The sequence below is a fragment of the Trachypithecus francoisi genome, unplaced genomic scaffold, assembly GCF_009764315.1.
Source record: "Trachypithecus francoisi isolate TF-2019V2 unplaced genomic scaffold, Tfra_2.0 Lachesis_group2, whole genome shotgun sequence".
NCBI classification, from domain to species: domain Eukaryota; kingdom Metazoa; phylum Chordata; class Mammalia; order Primates; family Cercopithecidae; genus Trachypithecus; species Trachypithecus francoisi.
Window position 1 is genome coordinate 123533811 of NW_022681465.1, and position 24799 is coordinate 123558609.

General features: G+C 40.5%; 1 protein-coding gene across 1 annotated transcript in view; it reads right to left on the reverse strand.

The window, feature by feature from the left end:
- The window catches only part of TENM2 (teneurin transmembrane protein 2), a 526850-nt gene that overhangs the window by 294683 nt on the left and 207368 nt on the right, over positions 1–24799 (reverse strand). The gene's annotated exons all lie outside the window — the stretch shown is intronic.

The window sequence follows — 24799 nt, forward strand, 5'->3', positions numbered from 1 at the left end:
CCAATTTGGGCAAAGGAGGCTGGGCCTTCATATCCTTACTCAGATCAGTCACCAGATTTGGACTGTTCCCAGAGGAGGTCCTTGGAAGAGGTGGCTCTCCTCTGCTGAAGGTCAGTCTCAGGGAGGGACTTGGCTGAGCTCTGTTGGCTGCCAACATTACCAGCAACTGCAAGGACACCTGCTCTAGTCCTGAAGGGTGACATCTGGGTGGGCACCATGCCATCTACGTCACTAGGCTTTGCCATGGTTCCTGTCCTTCTCTCACATCCAGTCCATCATCAGTTGATTTCCTCTCTGCCTCCAACACATCCCCGTCCTTTTCTTACCACTCACACCTCTGCATCACCTTGCACCTGGCCTGCTGCACACAGCAATCTTTAAAGAGGTCTCCCTCTTTCCACTTTGCCCGTGACACCCCTTCTCGCCATAGGAGTCAGTCATTTCCTACAAACATAAACCAAAACATATTTCAAATCTTCCCATTTCCTTACACTTAGAAGTTATCCTGCTCCGCATCATGGCCTACAAGGCGTCTTGTGATGGTTGAGGTCATCTCTTCCTAACCTCTCCAGGCTGTGCTCCCAAGGCACCTGCCATCCTCTTTCTGTTCCTTAAGGAGGCCAAGCTCCTTCCCACATCCAGGTAGTCACACTGTGTTTCCCTCAGTCTGGAAACTTCTCTCTTCCTCTCCTTCTCTCTTCTCATTGCATGGCTCCTCTTTCTCAGGTCTTTCAAGTCTATCCTCAAAGTTCACTTCCTCAGAAAGGCTTTCTTGATAAGCCTTTCCCTTCCTAGCATCTTGCATCCTACCTTGTCCAATGTTATAGCTGAGAACAGTCCACATCCAGAGATGGGAGTGGAATACAAAGGCCCATTTACCTCACCCTGCATTGAGATATCTCATTTAACATGCATCACCTTGGGCAGCTATCTCCTTCCTTTCTTGTTTGTCACATGCTTTTCCCAATGGCATGCACATTCCAGGAGGGCCAGGATTTCATCATCTTCCTCCCCATTGTATCTCCAGCCCCTGGAAGAATGCCCAGCCCATGCTTGGTGCTCCAACAATTTTTAGTTAATGAATTAAGGCATGAACCAACATAGATGTTGAAAAGATCTTGAAAGATCATCTTATACTGCCTGTAGGAGGTGATGAATGTAAAAAGTTTCTGTCTGCTCTCAGATGCAACACTTTTATTTATTTTCCCTGTAGTGTCCTTGTCAAGGAATCCGCTGTCACTCTGGTTTTCAAGTTTCGATAAACAACATCATGTTCTTATTATTCCTACACATGGTTATTTTTAAAAAATCCGTTGTGAAGTCTTTGTCTTTCTATTTGAAGGAGCACTTTGGTGTGTTTTGTGGGAGTCTCTTCATTTTATTGATCTTTTAGATTGGAATTATCCTCAAGTTTTCTGTCATTCTTGAGGGATTCAGCTATAATCATGATGATTTCCACTGTAGATACCTAATGATTTTGGAAAATCGTGGGATAACGCATTTTTGATTAATTTCTAGAGTTTCTATAGGGATGCTGTGTACTTTGCAGCCCTATCCCCTCCTTTCTTCCCACAGGAACCCAGTGGATGTATATCTTCAGGCATTACTTACACAAATTGCCTGGCTAGTTCCCAGTTTGTAACTGGGACTTCAGAGATAATCTTCCTATAAGTCTGGAAGAATTTTCGGTAAATGTACATGCTCCTTATCTGTCACTTCTCTGCCCACCCACACAGCAGTTTATCTTCCTAGGTTTGGTATCTCTGCAAACATGAAGATTTCATGGTACATTTTTCTCTTCCAAATCACTTTTAATAGAATATGACAGAATGGTTTTCATCTTGAAAAAATCCTATGTTGACCCTCCTCCACCTAGAGAAGAATCCATTTAGCATTCTCTTTTTCCTCTACCTGTGTAACAAAGCAGTCCTGCCCGGTGCACCTTTTTTTAAATTTCCTTATCTTTGGTGCTTCAAGACGTCTGTGTGAAGAGTTGCATTTACCGTGACGTTGAATGGGGATCATGTCTTTCAGATGTCAACATATTACACACTCAGATCCATTTACCACTATTAATCAAATCACATGTACTGGGTATTTTGCGTTGTGATTTTTAGGTTAACCCTTTCAAGGAATGTTTTGAGGATAGACTTTTTTTTTTTTTTTTTTTTTTTCCTGGCACCTTTGTAGGAGAAGACTGGAGCAAGAGACTGGTTCTGTAGCTTGACTATCTTGTTGTGTCTCGCTTGAGTAGACGTTTTATACAGAGGGTGACACGCTGATCCTCCGGCTATTTTCTCTAATTAATTAATTAATTAATTTTTTAAATGAACTTTAAAAAAATACTTTAAGTTCTAGGGTGCATGTGCACAACATGCAGGTTTATTACATATGTATGCATGTGCCATGTTGGTGTGCTGCACCCATTAAATCGTCATTTATGTTAGAAGGTAAAATTCACATGATACAAAATTAACCATTTCTAAGTGCACAATTCAGTGGCATTTAGAGCATTCACAGTGTTTAAATTCTGTCTCTATTTACGTTCCAAAACATTTTCATCGCCCCCCCAAAAAACCTCAAATTCCCCCCAAAATCTATTAAACAGTAACTCACCATTCCTTCACTCTCTCACTCGCAGCTCCTGGCAACCACTAATTTGGTTTCTGTCTCTATGGATTTGCCTATTCTGGATATGTCATATAAATGGACTCATATAATATGTGACCTTTTGTGTCTGACTTCTTTTCACTTAGCATAATGTTTTCAAGTTCATCCCCATTGTAGCATGTATCAGTACTTCATTCCTTTTATAGTGGAATACTGTTTCCTTTCCTTTTGTGTGTGTGTGTGTGTGTGTGTGTGTGTGTACGCTTTTTCTTTATTCATTCATCCATTGATGAACATTCGGGTTGTTTCCACCTTTTGACTATTGTAAATAGTACTGCTACAAACCCTGGTGTGAAAATGTCTGTTTGAGCACCTGCTTTCAAATCTTTGGGGGTTCTCCCTAGAAGAGGAATTGCTGGATCATAGGGGTGCCTCGGTACACTTTGTGTTGTTATTAAGGAGTCCTGAGACTGGGTAATTTACAAAGAAAAGGTGTTTATTTGGCTCCTGATTCTGCAGGCCGTAATAGAAGCCGTGCATCAGCATATGCTTCTGGTAAGGACCTCAGGAAGCTTCCAATCATGGCAGAGGGGAAGGGGAGATGGTGTCACATGGCAAGAGAGGGACAAAGAGAGCAGGAGGTGCCAGGCTTTTCTAAAATAATCAGATCTTGCAGGAACTAATAGAGCGAGAACTCACTCATTACCGGGAGGAAGCCACCAAGTTGATCATGAGAGATCCACCCCCATGACCCAAACACCTCCCACCAGGCCCCACCTCCAACATTGGGGATCACATTCCAACATGAGACATGGAGAGGACAAACATCCTAACTATATAATATGGTAATAAAATGGTTAATTTTTGAGAAACTTCTAGCTGTTTTCTAAATGTGGAAAATGATAATCAACATTGAACTCTTCAGGAAGCTCAAATTCTGGTTGACAGTAAACATTTTGCCAGTCTCTTTGCATCCTATCCATATCCTGAGCTTGTTTGTGAAGACTGTTAATGAATTACAAAACAGGAAGTTTCACCAAGGAGCCAGGTGGCAGCAGTAGTAGAAAGAGTCAAAATATTTCATACCTTAGTAAATGTCTTAGCATCTCCAAGTCAGCGGGCTCTCATTTCAGGAAAGAGCTTTCAGGGAGAGTCTAGTGGGGTTTACATTCTAGGAAAGCTATCTATCCATGACATTTTTTTTTCTGTTTTATTAGATGTATTATATAAAGTATTTAGAAGAACTCATACATCAGCTTAAGTTCTTCAATTTTTTATATATTCACTTGTCTTATTTTAATATGTGACAGATAATACTTTTCTTTTTTCCCTTTTAACTTTTGTTTTAGGTTGAGGGGTACATGTGCAGGTTTGTTATGTAGGTAAACTCATGTCATGGGGGTTTGGTGTACAGGTTATTTTGTCACCCAGCTTCTAAACATTGTACCTAGTAGGCATTTTTTCTTCTGATCCTCTCTCTTCTCCCACCCTCCACCCTCAAGTAGGACCCAGTGTCTGTTGTTTCCCTTTTTCTGTCCACATGTTCTCTTCTCATCATTTAGCTCCCACTTATAAGTAAAAACATGTGGTATTTGGTTTTTTGTTCCTGTGTTAGTTTGCTAAGGATAATGGTCTCTAGCTCCATCCATGTTCCCACAAAAGACATGACTTCATTTTTTTTATGGCTGCGTAGTATTCCATGGTGTATATGTACCACATCTTCTTTATCTAGTCTACTGTTGATGGGCTTGATTCCATCAGATTTTGATTTGATTTGATTCCATCAAATCAACCAACAGACTTGGTTGATTCCATCAAATCAACCAACAGACTTGGTTGATTCCATATCTTCGCTACTGTGAATAGTGCTGCAATGAACATACACATGCATCATCTTTACAGTAGAATAATTTATATTCATCTGGGTATATACCCAATAATATCCAAGACATTTTTAAACAAAAGTTTTTATTGTTAGCCTACACTCTAAGCACTGTATTATAAACAGTACTTTTGTACCAAGCCCAAATATTGCCTGACTTGATAATTGAGTTTGGGTATAAATTCATTTTAAAAGTTTATGCTGAGAGAAAAATTATGTTTTATTTTAGAAGGCAAGATCACAAAGTCCTTCCTAGTAAGGGCTTGAAAAAATTCTGGCTTTTCTACTTCTGTCATAAGATCAGAGCGGATCTGAATCTGAAATACAACACCTTAAAATGTGCTTTTTTGGATCAACAAGTATAATTGTATATTGCTAATATTAGATAAAGAGAGGGTTCTATGATATTTGGGAAATGGAATAAACAGAATTCAGAAGATTACTGCAGATCTTCACAAACCTAATATTTAAATATCATAAATATCCCAGTACTCTACACGATTTATTATTCCAGTTATTTTTGTGAGTTTTACACCAAACCTTCTTCTTAGCCTTAAAACTGGTATTCCACGGCATCCCTCATTTGAGAAATGAAGTTCTAATTCATTTCTCTCTGTTTCTAGATCAGTATCTTAAGGCCCAGGAAGAAGTGAAAAAACAACCAACCAACCAACCAACCAAAAAAACCCAATAGTGGTTATTTTTGTAGGTGCTCAAGATGCATTTGCTGGGTAGATGAAGCAAAGAAGCAAGGAAAGAAAGAAGAGAAAGAAGAAGGTATATAAATGGTGTAAAAATTAAAGGGGACAGACAAAGTATCATATGGGATTTCTTCAAGGCCGAGGAAGGAAAATAAAATGATTTATCTGAATTCTTGTATAACTACCGACAATTCTTAAGTCATCAAAACAATTCTAAATGTAGGGGCTGGCAGAGGTGAAAGAAAACAAAAGAAAAATAAAGGTGCCACTCCTTTTTGCTTATTACAGATTTGCTCCTCTCACATCAAATGTGTATAGTAATTTCAAGCATTTAAGTTTGGGGCACTGTTGCTTTTTTTTTCTCCCCCTCAAATAAACAGTGGTCATCTCTATTACTATCTATTTTCCCACTTGAATTTACATCAGACTCTTTGAGGCATGAGCAAATAGAAGAAGACCTATCGGCGTATTTACTCACATTTCTTTGTATGTGTAATAGCCATAGGTATGATATTTTCTTCTTATTTAGAACTCTTCATTAAATGACACAAGAACTCTTCAGGATATTAATTAAGCTTTATGGCAACCCCTGTGACACATCTGCCTGCCTACATATATCTGTTGGATACTCAGAAAGGAATGTTGTGCAGAAGTGTGCCATTTAAGTGTGTTTGTAGGCCAGCCACATACCCACTGACAATGCACAGAACAGATCCATACATTTCAGTCGTCAAAAAAAATGCCATTAAGAAAGGTAACCATCATTTAGTATCAACACATACATATCGCCATGGCACTTAATATACTCTAAGGCAGACCCTGCAGCATCCCTATCACAAAACAAGTCCCAGGGCAGCAGGCTCTGAAAGCTGGGTTTCCTTGAAAGGTTCCTAGTTTCTTAAACGCTGGGTTTCCTAGGGCCCCAGGCAAGGCTTTTTAAAAATGCAAGTGTCAAGGAAAACTGTCATGCAGGTTTGCCTTAAGTACCCGAAAAGCTTGTCACTGCCATCTTGGAGGTATTGACGAAGATACAGTTGGACAAGCCGAGGCATGGTAAATTGAAATTTGCCTGACAGGGAGGTGGCATGTTAGACTAAAAGGCAGGTGCCCGCCTTCAGGCATTTGCTTTGCAAGTGGCAGAATTAAACAAAACCTAAAGGCAAGTCTGGTAGTGGGGAGGCTGCCTTTCCAGACATCTTGAAAGCTTGGACTTGAACTGAGCTCCTTTCTGGCTCTCAGGTTTTGCTTGACAAGAAGTTAAGTGGTTACGTGAAAAACAAAGCAATGTCTGCGTTTCTGTGGAGAGAAGTGAGGAAGGAGGGGAAGAGAAGTGATAAAGGAGGAGGAACAAGGAGGAATAGGGAAGGTCAGGGTCACAGTCAGGTCGGGACAGCCCTGCTGATTAGAGGAGGCTGGATAGGGTGATAGTTAATAAGGAAACTGTTGGTAGCAGGTGGGGTCAGAGCCTGGTTGCTTCACCTTAAACCTGTGCAGCCTAAGGCAAATGACTTGTTATTATTATATCTTAGTTTCCTCATATGAAAATAGTGAAAATGATGGAAAGTATTTCTTAGGAATATTGTGTGGATTAAATGAGCAGCTCAGCACACACCTGACATTGAGTGGATCCTCAATAAATGTTGGCTATTACTGTTATGCAGATAATTATCCATGAATCCCATAGACTGCCTACTTTAAGTATATATCTGTTTCCTTTTAGTTCCCTTTCCTTCCTTCTTTCTTCCCTCCTTCCTGCAACCCTCCCTCCCTTCTTTCCTTCCTTCCTTCCTTCCTTCCTTCCTTCCTTCCTTCCTTCCTTCCTTCCTTCCTCCCTTCCCTTCTCCTTCCTTCCTTTCCTCCCTTCCCTTCTCCTTCCTTCCTTCCTTCCTTCCTTCCTTCCTTCCTTCCTTCCTTCCTTCCTTCCTTCCTTCCTTCCTTCCTTCCTTCCTTCCTCCTTCCTTCCTTCCTTCCTTCCTCCCTTCCTTCCTTCCCCTTCCCCTTCCCTTCCTTCCTTCCTTCCTTCCTTCCTTCCTTCCTTCCTTCCTTCTTTCCTTCCCTCACTCCCTCCCTCACTCCTTCCATCTCTCTCTCATTCTCTTACTCCCTCCCTCCATCCCTTTCTCCCTTCCTTCCCTCCATCAGATGCATTGGTTAACTTCAATGTACTTTTAGTTTCTTCCCTTTCTGATGTATTCTCCCTTTCCACCTCCTCATGACAAATCTAACCATAACATGCCTTTGTGTACAATCCTTTTGGGCTCCCCATCCCACACTGAATAGACCTTAGGGTGCTTGACTGTACCCAGAAGGTGACCTTGTCTTGGGCCATGAGACCTCTCTACCCTGCCTCCTGAGTCTCACTCTGGTTGGTCTGGAATGCTGGCACAGTCTTGCTCTTCCAGCCTTTTCCTATTCTCTCACCTTTGCCTGGAATGCCCTTTTGCTGGGGCAGCTATAACTATTCCACCCAGATGGAACTCAGACCCCATTCCTGCCAGTCAGGCTTCCCTGACCAGGTAGGTTGGATGCACTCCATGCTCCATGCTTCTGTAGAGTCCCCTGAGCTCATGTCCAGCTTACAACATCCTATATCTATATAAATGATCTGCTCTGTGGCCTTTCTCCCTCTAGACTGTAATTCCCAGAGGTCAGGGGCCATGTCTGTTCGATCTTTCATTATCTATGCCGTGGTGCTCAGCTGCTAGTCGGACCCCTAAAAATGTTGGCTGAATTAAGCTGAAGTCCTGTGAACACAGCTGGTAATGGGATTACCAATAGGAGGTGGGAAATACAAAAATCCTTATTTAGCATAAAATCAGAGTTTCAGATAAAGTAACTATATAAGTTTGGCCTGAGGGCCTCCTATTGACAGAGCCCTCACATACTTATTTCACAAAAAAGGCTGTCTTCCTTGCCAGATAGTCAAGCCCTTGATCATAATGCTTTTCTGTAATAGTTAAACAATAATACCACTTACTAGGCATTTCTCTTGGGATTCAGAAACTTGACTAGGCCTTTTTAGACATTCTTATAATATCCCCGTTAGGTAGATAGAGGCAAGGTGGATGAGGAGAAGAGGTAAACTCAAACATTGCCAAATTATAATGAGAAAAGGAAAGGCAACAAAGGTTAGGAGTTTTGAATCACGTAGGCCATGCTGTAGCACAGTCTGGGAATGAAGAGAAAGGGCCCTACAGCTAGAACCAAGGGGAGTGAGAGAGTCAGATTTTTCCCTACAGCTATGTCTGTTTCTCATACTACATCTGGCATTAAGAAGTGGTATTGGCATTTCTAGGGTATTTACGTATTACTTATTACATTATTCCTTGAAAAAAAAATCCTCTGAATTCTATGTCTGAAATCTAACACCATAAACTTCTGGGCTCTTATTTTAAACCCACAAAAGATACTCAGGCTATCAAATAAGGGGAAGTAAAGAGAGATCGTAACATTTGAATGGAGACAGAAACAATTTGGCACAATCTATCAAAATTCAAAATGCACATTACACATACCCTTTGATCTAGCAATTTCACTTCCAGGAATTTAACTTTTGAATATAATTATATAAGTATGCAAAGAAAGATATATACACAAGATGTTTCATTACAAATTTGTTTTTAATAGCAAAATTCTGAAAGTGACCTAAATGTCCATCAAGAAGAGACTGGTTAAATGAATTAGAGCATTATGGAATATTACACAGACTTTAAAAAGGAATGAGGTAAGTCTACATAAAATTACCTGAAAACGCTTCCACAATATCTCATTAAGTGATAAAAAGGAAGTTGCCAAATGATATGTATATGATTCCATTTATATTAAACTTAAAATATACATGCTCAGACTTCCACAAGCATTTTTGAAAGCCTAAAATAATCAACCTTCAAGTGAAATTTCCTTGAAAATGGAAATTGAAAAGCAGGGAATATTCCTTTCTACTTTCTGTCTATGTGTTGAATATTTTACCAAGAGAATGTGCAGATTCTGTAATAAAATAACTGAGAAGACAAAAGCTGTTGCAATATGTGCTCTAATTCTTTGCCTTAAATTCATGACCTTTCCTTTGCAGAAGGAAATGGAGATAAATATTCTGTGCAGGATAAGTAGGCACCAATATTCCCTAATCATGCAGGAAATAGTGAACTGTGCTGGGGAAAGCTCTACCTAGAGGCCTGGCTTCCAGCCCCACTCAGGCATTTGGAGTGGAAGGTGCTGGCGTGTCATGAAACTTTCTAAGCCTCACTCTCCATGTCTGTAAAAATAGACATTGGACTATACTAGGTGATCTTAACCTGGTTTCCAGTTTGAAAACTCTGCCTGTGTGCAGCCAAATGGTGACCCCTTCAGGGCTCAGGGTTTTTTTTTTTTTTTTTTTTTATGGAGTCTCACTCTGTGACCCAGTCTGGAGTGCACTGGTGCGATCTCGCCTCACTGCAACCTTCGCCTCCCAGATTCAAGCAACTCTCCTGCCTCAGCCTCCCGAGTAGCTGGGATTATAGGCATGTGCCACCACGCCTGGCTAATTTTAGTATTTTTAATAGAGAGGAGATTTCACAATGTTGGTCAGGCTGGCCTTGAACTCCTGAATTCAAGTGATCCGCCTGCCTCGGCTTCCCAAATTGCTGGGATTACAGGTGTGAGGCATTGCGTCCAGCAGGGCTCAGTTGTCTTGGCCAACCCAATTCACGTTGACCTTGACTCCTTCTTCTAATATTTTCTAATGTAGTGGTCAGAATCAAGAGCCAACCTCCCTGAAGAGGGCATCTGTTTTTTTCCACATCTGCATCACCAGGTCCTTTTTTCCCCTTTCTTTCTCTCTCTCTCTCTGCCTCCCTTTATCTCTATCTCCATCTGTCTCTATCTCTATCTCTATCTCTATCTCTATCTCTATCTCTGTCTCCTCTATCTGTGTCTCTCCCTTTCTGCCTGAATTAGCCCTTTGGGGTAAGCTCTGTGAAGAATGCTACACTTCGCTCTTTTTCCCAAACTGAATGGTATTATGAATTTGAAGATGCACATTATAGACAGAACATGAGGATGACCCTGTTGTAACACCGCTTTTATGTTTCCAAAGACAAAGCAAACAGTAGTGAAACTGAAAAAACAAAGTATACGTAGATAGGTACTAAATATGCCCCTTCTACCTTGTTCCCAGCCCACCCCAATGCCACCACACACACGATTATATTAAAATTCTCGGTGGGTTTAAATGCATGTGTGCCACCCTTACCCCCTGCTGCACTGATGCTTACAACCTCTAATAATATCAGATTAATTCACTGGAGCACAAACAGCAATGGGCACCATTATTAACATTAGGACATGTTGCATTTTAGGACAAAAATTTTTGTCTAATTAAACACAGAACTACTCTGATGTTACCTATACGCATTATGGAGCTATCTGACCCCTGCAATCTGTCCTGTCTACACACACCACAACAAACAGAATATACTGCATTGCTGAGAACATTAGGAGCTTGAAGCATAGAGTTAAATGTTTCCCACGCATGGTTTTATTAAAAAGCAAAACCAAAAATTCTTCAGTCATTCAACTTTATAAGGCAAAACTGCTTCTCCAGCCATTTCCAAGAGATAGGAAATGCATCGAGATGTTTTGAGTTAACTTTCTCATCATGAGCCCTCATAAAGAGCACTGGTTAGTAAGACAATAAATGAGCATGTTTTAATTAGAAAATGTGGAATCCAAGCACTTTTGCAGGAAAGAAGATGATAGCTTAAAAGAGATGCCAGGAGACTCATAAAAGTTAAAATGCATTAAGTGGCCACAGTGAACTCAGAAGTAAAGTCATGGGACGTTTGAGAAGTCAACCAGAGAGGGTGATGAGTCAGAAGGGGGTGGGAGTTAGTCAGTGAAACTTAGTTTTTCAACTTCTTATTGGAATCAAATGTAAACCCCCTTCTGTGCTCTGACAAGTGAGATAACTCAGTATCCTGAAATCGCCCCACCCTGGCCAGGACTGTGCCTGCCTGGAAGAGAAAATCATTACAATCAGGCAATATGAGCTGGGCTGTGACCAAACTAACATTGAATGTGACCTGAGTTGGTCTGTGGCTTTTGCCTGCCAGGCCTCCATTTCAGGGTCTCCTAATAGCACAATGTTTGGTTATGGGTCACACTCCTTCCTTTCCACTATGAGGCCCCATATGGGCACGTGATCCCGACCTGGCCAATTAATGTGGTCTATTCGCCAAGACTCCAGGCTTGAGGCTTGGGTCAGTTGCGGGCATGTGACTCTAGTTGGATTCCATGAGACTCAATCAAGGGAGTGTTGTTGAAATATCAAGAAGAAGAACTTCGCTTTCTGTTAGGTTTCTAAGCTATGAGAATATAGCATATAGTTACCATAAAAATTCCACAAAAGGAGGCCTGCATAACAGCAATGGTAGAAAGTAAAGAAGTGCAAGGCTGAGAGACTCCCAATGCCTAAGTTTAAGTACTACTTGAATCCTGTTCTGTCCAGATCTTCTCTCTGTCCCAAACCCTTCACCTTCTCAAGTTTCATTTTCCTGATATGTTGAAAGGGTACAGTAACATCTATACTAGTCTGTTCTCACGCTCCTAATACATTCCTGAGACTGGGTAATTTATAAAGAGAAAGAGGTTTAATGGACTTACAGTTCCACATGGCTGAGGAGGTCTCACAATCATGGCAGAATGCAAGGAGGAGCAAGTAACATCTTACATGGATGACAACTGGCAAAAGGCGAGCTTGTGTAGGGAAACTCCCCCTTACAAAACCACCAGATCTCATGAGATTTATTCACTACCATGAGAACAGCATAGGAAAGACCGCCCGCATGATTCAATTACCTCCCACCACCAGGTCCCTACCACAACACATGGGAATTGTTGCAGCTACAATTCAAGATGAGATTTGGGTGTCAACACAGCCAAACCCTATCAACATCTCTCCCCAAGGGCTTTAATTCAGATAACATGATGTAAAGTGCCTAGTATCCTACTGGGCACAACATAGGCATTTCAGAGATGATTATGTCTAAAAACAAAGACCAAAAGGAGTGGACCGTGGTTTCCCACAAGTGAAAAGATTGTCCATAGAGCTACAATGTCTCCTTATATGGATTCTGAGAGTTAGAAGCTGGAAAAGATGACTGAATACAAGAACATCCAGAAAATGCACATATGCATAGCACCACCCCTTGCACAGGGGGCTTGTAAATTTATTCCTTCATTGGTGAGAGTGGGGATGGGGGAGAGTAGAGTTCCTTAGAGTCCCACCAAATGCTTCAGTGGGCCTAATATCTCCCTATGTCTTCTCATCACATGTCCCCAAGTACAGTGGAGAGGATCTTGGTTGATAAGAAATTAGAAAATCACTAAGATTAAGTTTTCCATGTAAAATTCTTATCTAAGAACATACCAATTTAAGTAAACCAACATTTCCCACCTTCCCTTTAGGGCATGATTTTAACTCTTTGTTCAAATAATTAAAAAATAAAATAAGAATTTAAATGTCATATTATTGGTGTGCAATACCTTTACAGGAGTACTAATTGTTGAGAAATGGACTCATGAATGCTGGTACTCAGTTGAAGCTCTAGCAAATTGAAATCTGATTTCAGTACCTTTTAACAAATAGAAAAGAATTAGTATTCAGTCTCTTTTGAACCATAAGGCATACACAGCTTAAGTAAGAATGACAGAAATTGGAGGTATTTCCTGACTCCTAAACAGTTATTTCAAGCAAGAAATGATTCAATAAGGGATATGAAAAATACACGATTTGGAGGGTGATCCTTTATATAGAGCTTTGCCATGACCTCTAAAAAGGAGTATTTGCAAAGAATACTCACAGAATGGCCCCAAATTGTCTGGTGGGTTTTGGAAGAAAAAATGTAATGTAGGAAAAGTTTCTTAAACATCCGCATAAAATCCAAAGGATGCAGCTGCAGCTGAGCAGAATGGCTGAGTATCTTGTGATGGTTGGCAAGTCTGGGGACACAAGATCCAAACTCACAAAAGCAAATGAGGCCAGAACTAATAAACCAAAGGAACCTTCAGAAAAGTTGCAGGACCTACTTCCCCTGCCTGGGAGGACTGCGAGTGCTTTATCTGGCTTCTGTGAAAAGAAAAGGATCATCAGAAAGCCGGAATTAGAAAGGACTTGCGCTTCATCAAGTTTCTCCCTGTCTGAGCCAGATAAAATATCCTCTGGGAAGACTTCAGGAAGTGCCTCAAGGGAATGACAGTTGGTATTAGTTGAATGGGTGAAAGAACACAGACAGAGATGGAAATATTTGACTTTTTTCAACTGTGAACTTAACCCCAGAGTCTTCGACATTTACACGGACTCAGGGCAAAGTCTTGCTCTTACAACACATGACCACGGGGTGGCCTCAATTTGTAATTGGGTCCCCATGGTACAGGCTGCTGAGGGATGGATTTTTATTTTATTTTATTTTTAAGTTCTTTCTACCTAGAGATTTCGCTGTGGTCCCCTGCAATAAGAAGTTCAATTCTTCAATAAGTTTTTAATTTTGTAGAGGCAGGCAAATTTAGAAAGGACAGCTTCTCCTTAGGTACCTCCACTTTCCAGGATGCTTCCAAGTTTGCAAACCACACCAAGAATAGGCTGGAGTGGTCTTGAATAAGATGTAATGCTTGTTTCTTTCTTAATGCACCTTGTAATTTGCACATGTGCCACAACACTTTATTTATTTTCTTATTAATGGGTTCGAGTGTGTTTAACACCACAAGCCATAAATTGCAGAGCAGTGGATTAGACTAGGCTCGCTTTATTTTCCTGCCAATTATCAGAAAATGATGTGGGGAATGAGGTACCCCTCCTAACCGGCTTTTTCTCTGCCACCTCCCTTGCCTGCATCCAACAACCAACCCCCTTGTTTCCATCTGCCAAGAAAAAAAAGACACAGCCTCGTCTCTCATTGGTGAGCTTGCCTATTGAGCAACTCAGTTATTGAGATTAATAAGCTGCCAGTTTCCAAGGAAGACTAAGAAAACTGCAAAATTAAAGTGCACCGCAACATGAAATGCTGCTGGTGGCCAGGCGAGATCGTGGTGTCAAAAAGGCAAGGTAAAGCTATAAAATAGGGTTGAGCTTGAAAGGCTAACCTAAAGGTCTCATTAATTTCAATGTTGCCTGTGATGAGAATTTAGAGGGGGCATAATGTTTCGCAACACAGAGAAATCAAGCTACCTATTGATTTGAAAGTGCTTCAATGCATTTGGTTCACCCAGAATGAATCCTACCTTTAAACCTCACTTGAAAACATTAAAAAACAAACTTTGCCTAGGTTTAATATTCTAAAGATCAAGCTTGTCAGTGATTCTGTCAGAAAATTAATCCTTAGGTAGAAAAATCAATCTGAGAACAAGTTTGGAATAGTCTTTGCACTCAGCATGGTGAAGATGTTTCAACAATCTTGTTTCTTCTCTGTGAAAGCCTTGTTTACTGAAGGTCTTGAATCTCGATTCCCAAATACGCACTACCAATAAGGCATCCAGATTAGTCTAAGATTGCTTCTTCTTGAAGACAAAAGGTATGTTTTCAAAAATTCTGACACCAAAATGAGATTCCTTAGATACCACTCAGCAAGCCCAACATGCTCAGTTCTTTTTCTGAGCACTTGTCATGCTTCCTGCTAATGGGAACAAGGATGATATTCAAGGGATGCCCCAAGGGTCAGCTGTGGCACCCATGGCTATTGGGCTTTCTCCCACTAATCTGGCAGACCTCTGCTTAGAGTGAAAAAGATCCTACAAATTGCAGAGCTAAATAAGTAGCTGTGCTTCTTAATTCTTCTTTGTCAATCCGCACTCACGTTTTATAATATGCAGGGCATAAAACCTCTCCCTGTAAATCATATGCTATGCTGCCACCACCATAGAGTGGTGAGGCCTCAGATTTACCGTTGGGGTTGCCACCAATTCCTCAGTGCTGCAGAGAAGGGTCTCTTGCATCTGGCCTGGCTTATGAATTTGACAATGACTAAGTCTATGTCCAGTAACAAACTGGAGTTCATCCCATAGATCATTTCTCGCCTTATGCCACTTAGAATGCATTGACTTCATTTCATGGCCTAAGAAAATTAATTTGTTGTTTGCCATCAGGTTAGGCAGAGTTTCCCCCCACCGCCTTCCTAGTTTCACAGGCATGATCATATGGTCATTAAGAATATGGGATTTAAAGTCAGGTGAGCCCAGAATCAAATTTCAGCTTTGTCACTTACTAACGGATGGCATGTAAGTAACTTAATTCCCCCAGCCTTGGTTTCCTTGTATTTTAAATGTGGGTAGTAACGTACACCTAACAGAAGAGCTTAAGGGATTAAATGGGATCCTGTAGGTAAAGCTTAGTGCCAAGCAAAAAGTATTTGACAAAGAAAAGTTAGTATTCACAGGCCTATATGATCGTGTGAAATAAATTTAACAAATTTCTGGAGAGAATTTTTTTTTTTTAAAGACTGAGTCTCACGCTGTCACCCAGGATGGAGTGCAGTGGTGGAATCATAGCTCACTGCAGCCTCCACATCCTAGGCTCAAGAGATTCTTCCATCTGAACCTCCCAGATTACTGGGATTATAGGCATGAGCCACTGCATCTGGCCTGGAGAGACATTTTTTAAAGAGAAAAATCAATCACTGAGGGCTTTGGATATACTGCATATGCCATTATTTGTAAATGGATGATTTTCTGTGTTATACATATTATTTTAGAATCAAAATAAAACTGGTCAATAACTGCACTCAATTCTCTTGCCTCATAAGTGTAACATGTCCAAAACTGAACTTTTGTTTTCTGCCACAAAAACCTGTTCCTTCTTCAGCACATGACATTGCTATTCACCCAGACATCTAAGTCAAAAACTTGACGAAGAATCTTAACCTTCATCTTCAAATCCCAGCAATCATTAATTTCTACTGATTCTACCTTCAAACTATACCTCACATCTTTGAATACTCAGCACCACTCCCTAATCAAAGGCATTCCACTTTTTATCTTAACAATTATTTTATTTTCCAAACTGGACCTTTAGTCCTGCATACCTTCCACCTTAACTGCCTCCCACAATCCATTTATCATGGGGCAGCTACCATTATTAAAAGCAAAAAGCAGAGTATATCTTATTATCTTGCTCTCCTGCTTAAAAAGCTTCAATGACTTTTAATTGTTCTCGAGGTAGAGTCCAAAAGCTTTAACATGGTCCAAAGCCTTGATCCTTCTTGCCCTTGCCTACCTTTCTAGTTTGCTTTCTCTTGCTTTCTCTTTCTGGCACCTTTGTGTTTTTTCCCCTAGTGGCTCATTGTTTTTGTGACCTAGAGCACTCTTTAAGCCTGATTAACCCCTACTCATCTTCAGGGCTCAGTTTAAATGTCCATTTCTCATGGGTCTGACTTCTTCAGACGTCTGTGGCACTTACTGGATTTGTCATGGTGTAAGGGGCATTTGTTCATGTTCTGTCTGCTTCTAGTCTAGAATCTCCATAAGGACAGGGATTTTGTTTTTCTCCTTTGCTGAATCCTCAGTGCCTGACACATGGTAGGTTCTCATAGCTGTTTCTAGAATAATTAATGAATGACCGTTTAAAAAGGCAAATTGCAAACTGTTTTGCAGCTTGAGGTTCTTGATGATTAAAATTAGGGCTTCTAGTATGTCAGGGCAAAAGATGAACTCAGAGAGAAGATTTTGTCCTGCTTAGGGATTCTCTTTTGTGATCTGCTGCTCAGATGGATGCAAGGAGAGACGCTTGCTTCAGCAAAACACACAAAGGAAGGAAAGTTAGGTTCTGTCACTGAGCTACTTTCTACTGTTTTAGACAAGAGAAGCTGACTTTAGAAACTCCCAAAGAAGCAGCCGACCAGGAAGATTCCTCACCTTGTCACTTTCAGTAGAGGAAGAAGTAGATAGGTGATATTGAACAACAATTGCAAGTAGACTTTGTTTCAAGACCTTCTGTGAATAGGCTGGGAGGAAGGCGCAGGGTAGAGTGATTCTGTAACACACTACTTAAGAAAAGACAATACAGACTGCTTGCAATTAGTTCTGCTTTATGTTTGATTTTTCTTGGATTATATTATGGTTTGTACATGAATAGACTGCTTTTGGTAGTAGAAATTTATATGCATTGTTCTTTTATTTAACATTGATACAGAACTTCCCTTATATGCTTTTTTGTCTTTTGTTAAATTCTAAACAGTCCTATTTTCTGGTTATGCCTCCTTAATCAGCCCCTCCAATTTACTCATCATGGAAGAAAAAATAAAAAGAAGGATAGTTCAGAGAAGATCTAACATGCTTCATTAAGACCGATGGGGACATCAAAAGAGCAATGCGGAGAGGAAAGGGTCCACTCCCCATTGGTCTAAGGAGACACACTGGACTTGGCTTTGCATTATGGGGGGGCAGAATGCCTGCTCATTACCTCTCGGAGTTATGAAATTATACCATCACATCCAGAAATCTGTATTAATGAGAGTAAGGGTGGTCAAGCTGTTTGTAAATTTACACCACATTTTCAAAAATGGTGACTAAATTATAACCAACCTTCAGAATGTCTTGTTTTTGATGGTTCTCTCTCCTGGAGAGAGACCAATTCTTATTTGGTATGAAAGACAGAAATGGAAATACTAGCATGGCATCATGCTCCTAAAAAGAAGAAATCCCATATCTATACTCTCTCATGGCTAAGAAAATGATACAAGTAAACTCACCATATTTTAGTTTGAATCAATTAATTCATTTAATTCTCTGTTGCCAAGACTATATGGAAATACAGTGGTGTATGAGAACAAATAATAATATGCTATCATATCTGACTTTACCTATGTAATAGATAAATTCCTACTCATCCCTCAAAACCCAGCTCAAGCAGCCCTTCAGCTACAAAAATTTTCCTGATCTTTCTCAGATGGTTAATCACTTCTTCCACTATAACATCTCTGTAACTTTTAGACTTCCATTACTGTTTATGTTGAACTATCTTTTGCTTATGTACCTGCATCCTCCTTTAGGTTTGGTGACCTTTAATGGGACAACACATGTTTTAATCAGTATCTTGCCAGTACCTAACATAGCTCTTGGCATACACAAGGGACTCAATAAATATTTGCTAATAAGAGACTGAACTAATAACAATGTGGTTTGACTGGGTCCCTACCCAAATCTCATCTTGAATTGTAGTTCCCATAATTCCCATGTGTTGTGGGAGGGACCCAGTGGGAGGTAATTTAAGCATGGGGTGGTTACCCTCATACTGTTCTCGTGATAGTGAGTGAGTGCGCATGAGATCTAATGGTTTTATAAGGGGTTTTCCCCCTTTTTGCTCGGCAGTTGATGCTGCTATGTTGAAGAAGAGAGTGTTTGCTTCTCTTTCTACCATGATTGTAAGTCTCTGGGGGCCTCCCCAGTCATGCTGAACTGTGAGTCAATTAAATCTATTTCTTTTATAAATTACCGGGTCTCGGGTATGTCTTTATTAGCAGCGTGAGAACAAACTAATACAAATAATATTTAAAAGAGAATCATACATTTCATCAGTTCTATCAACTATGACTAGAATTTTCATACATGAGACCAGATGCATATTCTATGTACTCAGTTCCATGAGTGGAGTTTCAAATATTTACCAAGTTTTACACCTTGTGCTGGATTTCTGCCAACAACTCCATCCCAAGGAGCTCTAATCCTTGGCTCTTGAACATATGGATCGAAGAATACTCAGATGTTGTCTCCCTTTTTTTTTTTTTCCTTCTGATGGACGTCAAGGTTTTGGCAATCCTATCTTCCCACCAAATTTTTTCTTTAACATGCTTCTTCTGAAATTATCATTGAGAAGTCCTAATCCTTGGAGAAATGCCAAATATTCAAAGGATCTGAAGGAGGACTCTAGACCAGTAAGTAAATTCTGGAAGAACTTACTTTAGGAAAGCAGGACAGTGATCTGCTTGGTTTCGTTGGTCCTCTCTAACAGATATTTGTCAAGAGGACACTTTATTACAAAAAGTTATTCAAAATAAATCTCCTGGAAAACCAACTGATTGAATCAGAAGTTGGGAGATGGGAGATATGTCTATGTGTTGTGTGTGTTCTTATCACAAAGGGCAGACTAATTGCCAAGAGCAGACACTCCAGTGGATTTGGTCCTGTAAATGTTAACAAGTAGGGCAATAAACCTAGATTTGTGGTTGTTTACCCATCAGACATTCCACCACCTTATTTTGGGTGTAGGAACTTCCATTGTTTCATCCAACATGGCTCATAGTTTACTATCTTCCTGAAGTTTTATACTTCTTGCAGGTTACTTTGTCCCTCTATCCCTAGATTCTGCATCTTTAAATGGCCATAATGAAAGTCCCTTCCTACTTCATAGGATTGCTTTCAGGCTTGAGTGAGATAATGCATGTAAAGCATTAATGTTCAGCATATATAATGGTCATAGTGGTCCTCTTCTTTTTCTACAATCGTTATTACATCTCCTCTTCCCTTTCTTTCCTTCCTCTATTCTTCATCTAGTCCATTATAAGTAGCACTTATATCCACAAACTATTTTTCAAATAATAGTCTGTTAATGTAAAAATAGGCTGACTAATTAACAAACTCTATGGCAGTCTGTAAGCGTGGAGAGGAAAAAGACAGAAAATACTATCTAGTCTTTAAGACCATCATCAACTTTGACAATATCCTGAGTTAAGCCTGGCCACCCAGTCAGCTTCCAGCAAAGCTGTTTATTAGTAGTTTACTATAGCAGGGCAGAAGTTTAAATATCTCTATTATATACAGTTTTTATTGACTTTACATATTTTAACCTTTAAAGATTAAGATTGTAGGCATGGTTAAAAATAATCTATAATTCTGCTGGCTGGCAAGATGGCTGAATAAGAACAGCTCTGGTCTGCAGCTCCTAGTGAAATCAATGCAGAAGGCAGTTGATTTCTGCATTTTTAACTGAAATACCAGGCTCATCTCACTGGGAATTGTTAGACAGTGGGTGCAGCCCATGGTGGGCAAGCTGAAGCAGGGCAGGGTGTTGCCTCACCCGGGAAACACAAGGGGTCGGAGAACTCCCTCCTCTAGCCAAGAGAAACCGTGAGGGACTGTGCTATGAGGAACAGTGCATTCCGGCCCAGATACTATACTTTTTGCACGGTCTTCACAACCCACAGACCAGGAGATTCCCTTGGGTGCCTATACCACTAGGGCCCTGGGTTTCAAGCACAAAACTGGGCGGCCGTTTGGGCAGACACTAAGTTAGCTGCAGGAGATTTTTTATTCATACCTCAGTGGTGCCCGGAATGCTAGCAAGACAGAACCATTCACTCCCCTGGAAAGGGGTCTGAAGCCAGGGAGCCAAGTGGTTTAGCTTAGCAGATCCCACTCCCACAGAGCTCAGCAAGCTAAGATCCACTGGCTTGAAATTCTCGCTGTCAGCACAGCAGTCTGAAGTCGACCTCGGATGCTTGAGCTTGGTGGAGGGAGGAGCGTCCACTATTACTGAGGCTTGAGTAAGTGGTTTTCCCCTCACAGTGTAAAGAAAGCCACTGGGAAGTTTGGACGGGGCAGAGCCCACCACAGCTCAGCAAAGCTGCTGTAGCCAGACTACCTCTCTAGATTCCTCCTCTCTGGGCAGGGCATCTCTGAAAGAAAGGCAACAGCCCCAGTCAGGGGCTTATAGATAAGCCCCTGGGACAGAGGACCTGGGGGAAGGGGCGGCTGTGGACACAGCTTCAGCAGACTTAAACATTCCCCCTGCTGGCTCTGAAGGGAGCAGCAGATCTCCCAGCATAGCTCTTGAGTTCTGCTAAAGGACAGACTGCCTCCTCAAGTGGGTCCCTAACTCCCGTGCCTCCTGGCTGGGAGACACCTCCCAGCATGGGTCAACAGACACCTCATACGGGAGGGCTCCAGCTGACATCTGGGGGGTGCCCTCTGGGTGAAGCTTCCAGAGGAAGGAAGAGGCAGCAGTCTTTGCTGTCTGCAGCCTCTGCTGGTGATACCGAGACAAACAGGGTCTGGAGTGGACCTCCAGCAAACTTCAGCAGACCTGCAGCTGAGGGGCCTGACTGTTAGAAGGAAAACTAACAAACAAAAAGGAATAGCATCACCATCAACAAAAAGGACGTCCACTCAAAAATCCCATCCGAAGGTCACCAACATCAAAGACCAAAGGTAGATAAATCCACAAAGATGAGGAAATAAACAGCACAAAAAAGGCTGAAAATTCCAAACACCAGAACACCTCTTCTCCTCCAAAGGATCACAAGTCCTCACCAGCAAGGGAACAAAACTGGATGGAGAATAAATTTGAAGAAGTGACAAAAGTAGTTTCAGAAGGTGGGGAATAACAAACTCCTCCAAGCTAAAGGAGCATGTTCTAACCCAATGCAAGGAAGCTAATAACCTTGAAAAAAAGGCTAGAGGAATTGCTAGCTAGAATAACCAGCTTAGAGAAGAACATAAATGACCCGATGGAGCTGAAAAACACAGCACAAGAACTTCGTGAAGCATACACAAGTATCAATAGCCAAATAGATTAAGTGGAAGAAAGGACATCAGGGACTGAAGATCAACTTAATGAAATAAGGAGTGAAGACAAGATTAGAGAAAAAAGAATGAAAAGGAATGAACTAAGCCTCCAAGAAATATGGGACTATGTGAAAGGACCAAACCTACATTTGATTGGTGTACCTGAAACTGACAGAGAGAATGGAACCAAGTTGGAAAACACTGTTTAGGATATTATCCAGGAGAACTTCCCCAACCTAGCAAGACAGGCCAACATTCAAATTCAGGAAATACAGAGAACACCACAAAGAGCAACCCCAAGACACATAATTGTCAGATTCACCAAGGTTGAAATGAAGGAAAACATGTTAAGGGCAGCCAGAGACAAAGGTCAAATTACCCACAAAGGGAAGGTCATCAGACTAACAGTGGATCTCTCTGCAGACATGCTACAAGCCAGAAGAGAGTGGGGGCCAATATTCAACATTCTTAAAGAAAAGAATTTTCAACCCAGAATTTCATATCCAGCCAAACTAAGCTTCATAAGTGAAGGAGAAATAAAATCCTTTACAGACAAGAAAATGCTGAGAAATTTTGTCACCACCATGCCTGCCTCACAAGAGCCCCTGAAGGAAGCACTAAATATGGAAAGGAACAACTGGTACCAACCACTGCAAAAACATACCAAATTGTAAAGACCATCAACACTATGAAGAAACTGCATCAACTAACGGGTAAAATAACCAGCTAGCATCATAATGACAGGATCGAATTCACACATAACAATATTAACCCTAAATGTAAAGAGGCTAAATGCCCTAATTAAAAGACATGACTGGCAAATTGGATAAAGAGTCAAGACCCATCTGTGTGCTGTATTCAGGAGACCCATCTCATGTGCAAAGACACACATAGGCTAAAAATAAAGGGATGAATATCTACCAAGCAAATGGAAAGGAAAAAAAAAAAAAAAAAGCAAAAGTTGCAATTCTAGTCTATGATAAAACAGACTTTAACCAACGAAGATAAAAAAAGACACAGAAGGGCATTACATAATGGTAAAGGGATCAATGCAACAAGAAGAGCTACCTATCCTAAATATATATGCACCCAACACAGGAGCACCCAGATTCATAAAGCAAGTTCTTAGAGATCTGCAAAGAAACTTAGACTCTCACACATTAACAGTGGGTCACTTTAACACCCCACTGTCAATATGAGACAGAACAATGAGACAGAAAATTAAGAAGGATATTCAGGACTTGAACTCAGCTCTGGACCAAGTGGACCTAATAGACATCTATAGAACTCTCCACCCAAAATCAACAGAATATACATTCTTCTCAGTACCACATTGCACTTATTCTGAAATTGACCACATAATCGGAAGTAAAACACTCCTCAGCAAATGCAGAAGAATGAAAATCATAACAAACAGTCTCTCAGACCACAGTGCAATCAAGTTAGAATTCAGGATTAAGAAACTTACTCAAATCCGCACAACTACATGCAAACTGAACAATCTGCTTCTGAATGACTACTGGGTAAATAATGAAATTAAAGCAGAAATAAATAAGTTCTTTGAAACCAATGAGAACAAAGACACAATGTACCAGAATCTCTGGGACACAGCTAAAGCAGTGTTTACAGGGAAATTTGTAGCACTAAGTGCCCACAGGAGAAAGCAAGAAAAATCTAAAATTGACACCCTAGCATCACAATTAAAAGAACTAGAGAAGCAACAGCAAACAAATTCAAAAGCTAACAGAAGAGAAGAAATAAATAAGATCAGAGCAGAACTGAAGGAGATAGAGACATAAAAAACCCTTCAAAAAATTAATGAATCCAGGAGCTGTGTTTTGAGAAGATTAACAAAATAGATAGGCTGCTGGCCAGACTAATAAAGAAGAAAAGAGAGAAGAATCAAACAGGCATAATAAAAAAATCATAAAGGGGATATCACCACTGATCCCACAGAAATACGAACTGTCATCAGAGAATACTATAAACACCTCTAAGCAAATAAACTAGAAAATCTAGAAGACATGGATAAATTCCTGGACACATACACCCTCCCAAGACTGAACCAGGAAGAAGTCCAATCCCTGAATAGACCAATAACAAGTTCTGAAATTGAGGCAGTAATTAATAGCCTACCAACCAAAAAAATTCCAGGACCAGATGGATTCACAGCTGAATTCCACCAGAGGTACAAAGAGGAGCTAGTACCATTCCTTCTGAAATTATTCCAAGTAATAGAGAAAGAGCGACTCCTCCCTAACTCATTTTATGAGGCCAGCATCATCCTGATATCAAAACCTGGCAGAGATACAACAAAAAAAGAAAATTTCAGGCCAATATCCCTGATGAACCTCGCTGCAAAAATCCTCAATAAAATACTGGCAAACCGAATCCAGCAGCACATCAAAAAGTTTCTCCACCACAATCAAGTTGGTTTCATCCCTGGGATGCGAGGCTGGTTCAACATACACAAATCAATAAATGTAATCCAACACATAAATAGAACTAATGACAAAAACCACATGACTATCTCAATAGATGCAGAAAAGACCTTCACTAAAATTTAACACTCCTTCATGCTAAAAACTCTCAATAAACTAGGTATTGATGAAACGTATCTCAAAACAATAAGAGCTATTTATGACAAACCCACAGCTAATATCATACTGAATGGGTAAAAGCTGGAAGCATTCCCTTTGAAAACTGGCACAAGACAAGGATGCCCTCTCTCACCACTCCTATTACACATAGTATTGGAAGTTCTGGCCAGGGCAATCAGGCAAGAGAAAGAAATAAAGGGTATTCAAATAGGAAGAGAGGAAATCAAATTGTTTCTGTTTGCTGATGACATGATTGTATATTTAGAAAACCCCATAATCTCAGCCCAAAACTTCTTTAAGGTGATAAGCAACTTCAAGCAAAGTCTCAGGATACAAAGTCAATGTGCAAAAATTACAAGCATGTTTATACACCAATAATAGACAAACAGAAAGCCAAATCATGAGTGAACTCCCATTCACAATTGCTACAAAGGGAATAAAATACCTAGGAATATGACTTACAAAGGATGTGAAGG